Source organism: Apostichopus japonicus, chromosome 17 (genome assembly GCF_037975245.1).
Source record: "Apostichopus japonicus isolate 1M-3 chromosome 17, ASM3797524v1, whole genome shotgun sequence".
Classification (NCBI taxonomy): Eukaryota; Metazoa; Echinodermata; class Holothuroidea; order Aspidochirotida; family Stichopodidae; genus Apostichopus; species Apostichopus japonicus.
This window is the reverse complement of record NC_092577.1, coordinates 20,564,678-20,573,111: the sequence shown is the minus strand read 5'-3', so window position 1 is coordinate 20,573,111 and position 8,434 is coordinate 20,564,678. Positions and strand designations below refer to the sequence as shown.

Below are 8,434 nucleotides of genomic sequence, written 5' to 3'. Positions count from 1 at the left end.
ATGTAATCCAATGTCAAAAAAAGAAAAAAACCACTGTGTAACTGGAGACCGTTGATGGTCGGTAGGACAGAGCTTTCTTTTATATTAGGTAGATCCTCCAGTTTGTTCCGTTGCTTTTTACGTGGCCCGCCTTTCGGGATCCCCCCCCCCCCCAAAAAAAAATCAACTGCTGTCAGTGCCATGTAATAGTCTCTTTCCTTTTTAATGGGCTCCAGGAGGACATCATTATGATGGTGCCATCAGGTAAAGCTTGTTTTGCATAACGTCATCTCCTCCGGACTCAGCAGTTAGCTGAAGCTGTTCAGGCAGAGGTCAAATTAGCCCTTGACTTACATAGGAAACCGGCCATTTCCTATAGGAATAAGCAAAATCCGGAGGGATTTTCAAGTGTATGTGGGGATTTCAGGAAAATTCGTGTGGGTTATTTAAAACTCCCACATGATTTTTAATCTTATGTGGGATTATCAGGAAAGTTTGTGGGGTTTTTCTACAAATCCCACATTGTTTTGTTATATTACTATAGGATTGCAAGATTATGTGGGATTTAGCCGAAATTCATGTGCTTTTTAACAAATCCCACATTATTTTGGAGTTGATGTGGGATTTTCTGCAATATTGATTTGGGTTATCATAAATCCCACATGAAAGTTTACATGTGATTTTCAGCCCACTAATTGTTTTTTTAAATCCCACATGATTTTGCAGTTTGTGTCGACCTTTGAAATATTCATGTGGGTTTACCTGGGGTAATAGAAAATTAATGTGGGTTTTTAATTTTTTTGGGAAAATTATTTTTGGGTTGATCTCAGTTGTCATATTTTTTAATAGAATTTTACATAGATCTTTCTGGCTTTATGAATTACATGCAGTACTGATACTTCATAATTCCTTCCAATTATTAAAGTATGTATACATTTATATATATATTTATATATTTATGAACGTATATTTAGGCCTAGGTATTCATATATTTATAAAAGTAGGTATTATACAACTTATAGCAGTATGAACCCCCCCCCCCCCAAAAAAAACAAGTCAAATCATGTCAATTTACTACTTTAGTCCACAAAATGTCACTCAGAAAGAAGGACTGTACGACAAATGCGAATACCAACAATGAACTAGATAGGCAAACCAGATGTAGGTATTTGTTTGTTTGCTGTTTTTTTTTGGGATTCGAGAGCTCTTTCATACAGAGGACAAGCATTTGTAAACCAACGATAACAGATCTCTGTAGCTTTAAATCTGAACGAAAAGGATTAGCAGAACGCGTGATTAAAGTAATAGTTGTTACGCAAAAGGATATTCACATTGGTTGAACCTTATATACACGACTTGAATTAGGTCATGATATCGAAATATTTCAGTGTTTTAAGATGGTTTGCTTACAAAGTCTCTCGCTGAAAACTGAATCTACAAGAAACGTTGACATGCATGATATGACACGGATTTGACATCAACTGACCATTGGGTTTAGGCTCATTTTTCATTATTTTCGTCGCGTATTTGTGTGTGACTTCAATGCGTTTTCAAATGCAACAATGCGAAGAATGGTTGCATAGGCCTAGTTTGGTCGTTTTTTACTAATACATATACATTACATACATCGTCATTACTGCCAAATGTATGAGATTGATGCATATCACCCGTCTGTGCGTGTTTGGAGGTAAAACCTACAGAATATTCAGGTTAGTTGTAGACGCGGAATTACTGCTTTATTTTGTTCGGTGATAGCTATAGTATTCTTTACAATGGAACGAGATAACGAGGTCAATGTATTCCTCGATTTCCATTCTTGCTATTATCCTCGCGAAAATCGTGTGTAGATATTTTTGACCGACTTTACTTCATTTTTAGGACTGTTTAAGGACACCATATACGTTGGTACCTTTCAAATGTTATGAAGGTCTATTGTTTTAACATGGTCAAATATTGATTCACTGTAGGTTGGTATTTTGAAGAAACAATTACACCGTCCTCTGCTGACGATTCTCCTTAATACGCCAGTAGCATACATCAGTGTCAAACTTGTCCTACACTTTTCATTTTTCAGTGAGAAATTATATACTGGGTGGATAGGACATGCATGAAAACGATATAATGAGGGACTGACATACTTTTTACGCAAAACTAGATCTCGAAATATAGAGACTCTTCATCGTAACAGAACGAAACCTCTTTTTCAAACCAAGCTTAAAAACTTTAGAATGTTGTTGGGTATACAGTATGACAACGACGTTTGCAACATGGCATTACGAATGACTGTGTTCACTTAGTCAACTTTAGCTTGTTTGTTCAATGTAACCACTTTATACCATATCCCAAGAATCTTTCAGTGAGTATACGTAATTAGGTAATGCGTTGAACATATAAAAAACAGCCATATCAACCAAACCTAGAACAAACTTACGTAATGACATGTGAGTACAAACCCATGAACAGAATGATCACGGTATGAGAAACGACAAATATTAGAAAGAAATCTTCATGCAACACTTTACTTGTTTGTTTTGTTACACACTGTGTGTATTCAAACGTGTGACGTCACTTAACAGGTATAAACTTGCCAAATTATAGGTGACAATGCCCTGCTAAATTACGCTTTGTCGTGTAAACCGATCGATAGCCCGGGTACGTTATCTCTTTGCTGATACTGGTCAGCTGTATTATGATGTATGTATTGGAAACGATAAGTGAAAGTCTTGGCACACACATTAAAACATTTTGTGTGCGTGTGTGTGTTTCCTTCGTATCATTCACTATGCCTTATCGTTTAGAAAATACATTTAATTGTTTTTATACATACTAGTTTCAAAAGCGTTGACAGTAAAACCAACGCAAACCTATATTCGTGTAGACACAAAGAAAATTATTCAGTCATTTCGAAAGTTCCTGTTCCATGTTATAGCTAATGTGTTATTGATTTTATGTATTTGGCCACGTTTGTTGTTATAAATTATTCCAAAACTTAGGACTTAACAATGTTACGGTAGAATTTGCTTTTTGTTCGTGTATCATATACATGGACGTCATTTATCATTGTGAACAAATGCTTGTCTCTGTATGAAAGAGCTTGTGTGCCTATGTAGTTCATTGTTGGTGTTCGCATTTGTCGTTCAGTCCTTTTTTCTGAGTGACATTTTGTAGTAAATTGACATGATTTTACTTATAACAATGAAGTTAATGTACATTGTAGGGGCGCTGCTATATGCAGTGTGAATATTGTTTTCATTGCTGACGATGTTGATTCAATGTTTCGTAATGTATCGTTTTCAAACGGAGTTACCACTTGCCCATTCGGGCAATTGAGAATAAGAGAGAGCTGGCTCGGTCGTTTTTTACTTGCCCCGGGCAATCGTTAATGTCGAGCCCTGTGTATGTTTTTAGGCTTGTATATTAGCGTAAGTGCGTAGGTAGGCAAGTGGTTGTGCCGCTGACAACCAGAAAATAAATAATGGTTGTCCCAGCCAAAAGTCACTTGTCCGGGGACAACCAGACGACCGTTGATTTCGAGCCCAGCTGCATACATTTTTGGCTGTAGTTTAATCATATAAATTGAAATTCCATACTCTATTTTGTCAGGAGTTTTCTGACTGACAGTATAAGAACAAACTATAGTGCACATGCAATTTATATACGTTTGTGTCATTGTGTGCAATACCAAATTCAACATAGGCTAGGTCTTAGGTTTTTGAAATAACACTTTGGGCCTATGCCTATCATGCTAACATTTCCGTAGAAATAGTCACAACGAAACATAATATAGAAGGCCTAGGCCTAATAATTTAAACCTTCCGAAAAAACATGAGGCCTATATCTAGGCTACATACTACAAACACTTGGCGACTAACACATAGGCTTCGTACACCGGCACCGCACACTAAAACAAGCTAGGCCTGCTGACTTTAGCCAAAATAGTGCACTAGATGTGCATAGCCTACGTTATGAGCAACCTATGGAGTAGGGGCCTAGCCTAACGTTACGCTTACCAAGGCTCCAAGCGAATGACGTTTATTTCTTCTGAATGCTATGCGTACGTTGCTAGTAACTAATACATACATGTTTTTAGTTACACTACTATAATTTACGTTTATTTGATCACATATACCTTTTGTTCTGTCAAGACGGCGAAATTCCACCGATTCTTCACGTACAACAGTACGGTGTCGCCTATATCTGCCAGTTTATCTGCGCATCACAACTAAAAAGTACAATCTTGGCGCCAATCATGGAAGTTACCCATGATGCAATTTTCAAAGCATTGCCACGATGTATACAACCCTCAGCGGTCCATCAGGGGTCCTCTACCGGCTAGCCGCCTATGGCCACCGGCGGCCCGCGGGATTTTCCTTACTGGGCATTTCATAGGAATTACTGCCCAGTGCTACTATTAGCTTCATTTGTGTGTAGCGTTCTTCTCTTTTATGAAAGTCCTTAATTTTGAAAGGGCCTTTCCCAACCAGAAGAAGCGGTCCATGAATTATGAAACGCCTATGAACAGTATCAATATCTGGTCTAGCAGGCCAATCAAAGAGTCGAGCACTAGGGGTTACACACTTTATGTAGGAACCTAAATTGGCAGTACTCCCCTTCCTCTGCAATCATCCTTTCTACATAGAATTGTTTGTCGTAGAAGCCTGCACAGTATCTCTCGATGGACATTTCGTTGCATCCTAGCAATGTTTGACTTCCAGAGCTGAGAACAGAAATGAATGGATTCCAGTCAAACAACAAGTGAAGGAATGAAAGTGAAAAAACCTATATCAACATTCCGTCAAGTGCCCAAGCTGTGGAAGACTAAAACATGGTTGAACAGCACAATCATACTTCCTTGCAGTGGCGTAGCTAGAGGTTTTGGCGCCCGGTTGCAAGAGTAGAAAATGCCCCCCCCCCCCCAATTGTAAATATAATATCATGAAAAAAATTGATATTCGTTGTATAGACTTTAAGCATATCCGTACCGTACCATGCACTGTAATTAAAGTTAACTAAATAACATTTTAACCCGAATAATTATTTTTATTCTCTCATAGATAGTACTATCTCTTACTATTGCAAGTGCATTACGATGCTCGCAACTTTGTAAACAACTTTACCATTATCGAAATTTGTAAGGCTGTTGTATTTATCGCATACAGCTTAGTATTCTTTTGTAAGTTGCTGAGTTTGTAACATTGTTTAAACTCGCAACTGCATTTTGCGTTTATTTGCATTAGCAAATAATTGACATCTCTTTGTTCCGACGGCTCTGTGTTCCGACGTCTCTATGGTCCGACAATACGAAATCATTTTTGGACTCGTCATTTTGTTGAGCAAAATTGGTACAACCAAATTTTGGGATACAAAAAATTGCTCCGAATTTTTTCTTTTTGCCGGAACAGGATTTCGATTGCTACTCGCAAGTTCGGAAAACGTTCTCACCACCGTACTGTACGATAAACATCATCCTTCAATCTATTCATTGTTCAGCTCCTTTCCAATTAAGTCGGTATTGTGTACAAGTCGCCAACGCTTTCCTTGATGATAGCTTTCTGATTCTGTCAAAAGTTCTTGGACATTCAACAGGAAACTAAATCTTATGTTGAGGTCATCGAGTCTCGTCAATTGTTCCTTTGATTATTCGCATTATTTCTTGCTTTGCAGACTGACCTGCATCCTGAGCTCTTTCGCCATGCATTCTTTTCTTCCTGCTGGCGCGTCTTTCCAGCGTGATCTCCCACTCCTCGCATATTTGCAACGCTCTGCTAATAGCATATAGAGTTGTAAGGCTCAAATGCACTTGTAAACTATGTTTAGCAGTCCCCTCCTTGGCACTACCTGAAATGTAGCTTCAATTGTAGATATTTTATGTCTCTTTCAGACTATGGCAGTTCCCACTTCCAGAAGTGGAGCACTTCCCATATTTGACGCAACTCTTGTTGCTTAATGCAAAATGCAACATGTGTGAAAGGCAACACGAGAAATAGAATCACACTTGGCATGCATAACAATAACCTGCGTCAAGCCAAGCTAGTCGTTCTGAATAAATCCAGATTTACAATAAATGGCAGAGGAGGTACAAAATGAGTATCAATAAGTCAATTAAGACTTGAGACTATTTAAATGTGCAGTTCGCAAGTACCCATCATTGTTGCAGATTTAATGTACATCCAGGAAACTTTGGTTTGCAGACGTCTCAATATCAAATGCAAACCAAATGCATCTTTTAAATAACAATACAAGCTCACAATTTAAGACATACAAACTAAATTAACTGCAACGTTCATTAAGTCTGCTCATGCTCAGGGGCATCTTGTACTTGTCTTTGACAACAAAGAGTAACTGAATAAATCCACCGTTATCGTAAAACATCACACATGCCAGTGGTGTAGATGCCCCCACCCCCTTTCCTGAAAAACCGAGACAGAAGTTACAATCAAGATTTTTTGCACACACGCACTAACCATAACCCGAAATACAATTCATTTTTGCCCTCCTCCCGATGACAGAGGCCAGCTACGCAACTGAAACATGCTTGTACATGTAACTTTTTCTTTAATTTGCAAATTTGTACTTAACTTAAAAGATGAAAACATTTTCAATTTTAAATCGTCATGGAAGTCTCCATCATCACCTTCCTCATCATCTTGAGGGACTCGTTCTATAGGTTCATCATCTGGTTGAGCCATGTTGTTGCAGTTCTTGCACTCACAGAGTTCTGTGCAACGTAGACCTACAGATGCACAGCTTCTGAGGCCGTGCATTTAGACTTCTTGCACTTGCAGGAACTCAGTTCAAGGATTCTCTGATGAGCAGGTTGCAGGTCCATCCAATCTATGCCAAGCTGTCCATCGATCATCTTCCAACCATGTCCAACTGCTGATGGAATGTCTGGCTGCTTCTCAAAGCACCGTCTCCAAATGGCAGCTTGGTAGTTGGAGCGTTGTATATGCTTCTTCAGGGCATCGTAGTTTCGTGGCATGATGTCTTCCTGCCTTGTGGCCGTTGAAAACAGACTATACCTTGCCTCATCCACACGGTTAATGTCGCTCATACCAGACAACCTGCAAACAAACTCCTCTAACACAAAAAACAGATCATCTGAAGTGCCTCTATATACTAGGCTGATTTTCATATCAATGTCAATCCTCTGGGTTTCCCGCATCCATAAAATGCACTGGTAGAAATACAGAGTACGGTTCCCGAGGCGGGCGGATGCACCAATGCCAATGCTGAATATGTCTGTGTCTGGGCTCTTAATTATGATGTGCGCTCTCTCCTTGTCACTAATGTATTTTCCATGAAGCATCATTCTTGTATCAACCTCTTCTTGTCAGGAGTACAATTGAGATACCTATTCACTTGTCGTTTTCCCACCATCTGAATATAATCTGTGGCACTGTTCGCAATGGGCGATGAACACTTCTACTCCACACAAGGTTGCTTCATCACAGCACCTCCAATTCATCACAGCACCTCCAAGTCTCATAGAGAAAATTACCTAACTGCTTTTTGTTGAAGCAACAACTTCTCCCACTGCTTTGGAACTGGTTGCTCCTTCATGGTATTTTGATTCTCTTGGCTCCACGCCGCTTTCTCTCAGCACCCTTCATGTTTGGACACGGACCAAAGGTCAACAAAACCAAAAACAATCCCAGTCTGTTGAACAACCACCATAAATCCAACTGAAAACCCACAAACAGAAATCTAATTCACCCAGAAATGTAAACTGTAACGTTCAACGTGACGTGAAAAGGACACGGACCCTAAAGCCAACAGAACCAAAACAATAAAGCTGTACAAACCAGCCCCCAAAAGCCAACTCCAAACCACAAACAGAACCCCCAACCCATATTATGTAACGACCACACAACCCCCCTCCCCACACCTAACAACTAACCCACTCCAAACTTCGTCCGGGGTACGCCGTCCCAATGGTAGACAGCAGGCCTGCGCAATACCTGCGAAGTTTTCCCAAAATGGGTCTTTTCAGGCCCCTAGCAGGCCCCTTTTCTTTTTTTTTCAGGCCCCTTTTCTTACGAGCGAGCAGAGTTCTTAGCTCCTCGTCAACCTTGATCGAGTGGACTTCCCTGTCAGGAACAGGAGGTCCACTAGCGACCATCTTGTCCGGTATAGCGGAAGCGGCTGCGGGCAGGGTGGAAGGGCCACTCGAGTCAATGAGATCAGTGGCCTGTTTCGTCTCATCAAACAAATCGGAGGACTCCTTAAGGCTGTAGTGCTCCATTGGCGAGTCAGAATCTGAGCCACTTAATGTCTCTTGGGCCGGTTGACTCGGGCCCAACTAGTATCACCGATAGCGGGCGTAGCTACCGGTGAACCAGTACAAGCGGCATCCTGCGCCGCATGCCACTCCGATAGTACCATCTCCGCCGTTTTGTCCTGCTGGCAGTCTCGGCAAGTTCGATCATGGGAGACCACGCCGGGCACAACCTGG

The 8,434-nt window shown here is 40.4% G+C and overlaps 1 pseudogene; it reads right to left on the bottom strand.

Moving 5' to 3' along the window:
* Nucleotides 1-6,249: 6,249 nt before the first annotated feature.
* On the bottom strand, nt 6,250-7,298 carry LOC139954707 (uncharacterized; annotated as a pseudogene).
* Nucleotides 7,299-8,434: the final 1,136 nt, after the last annotated feature.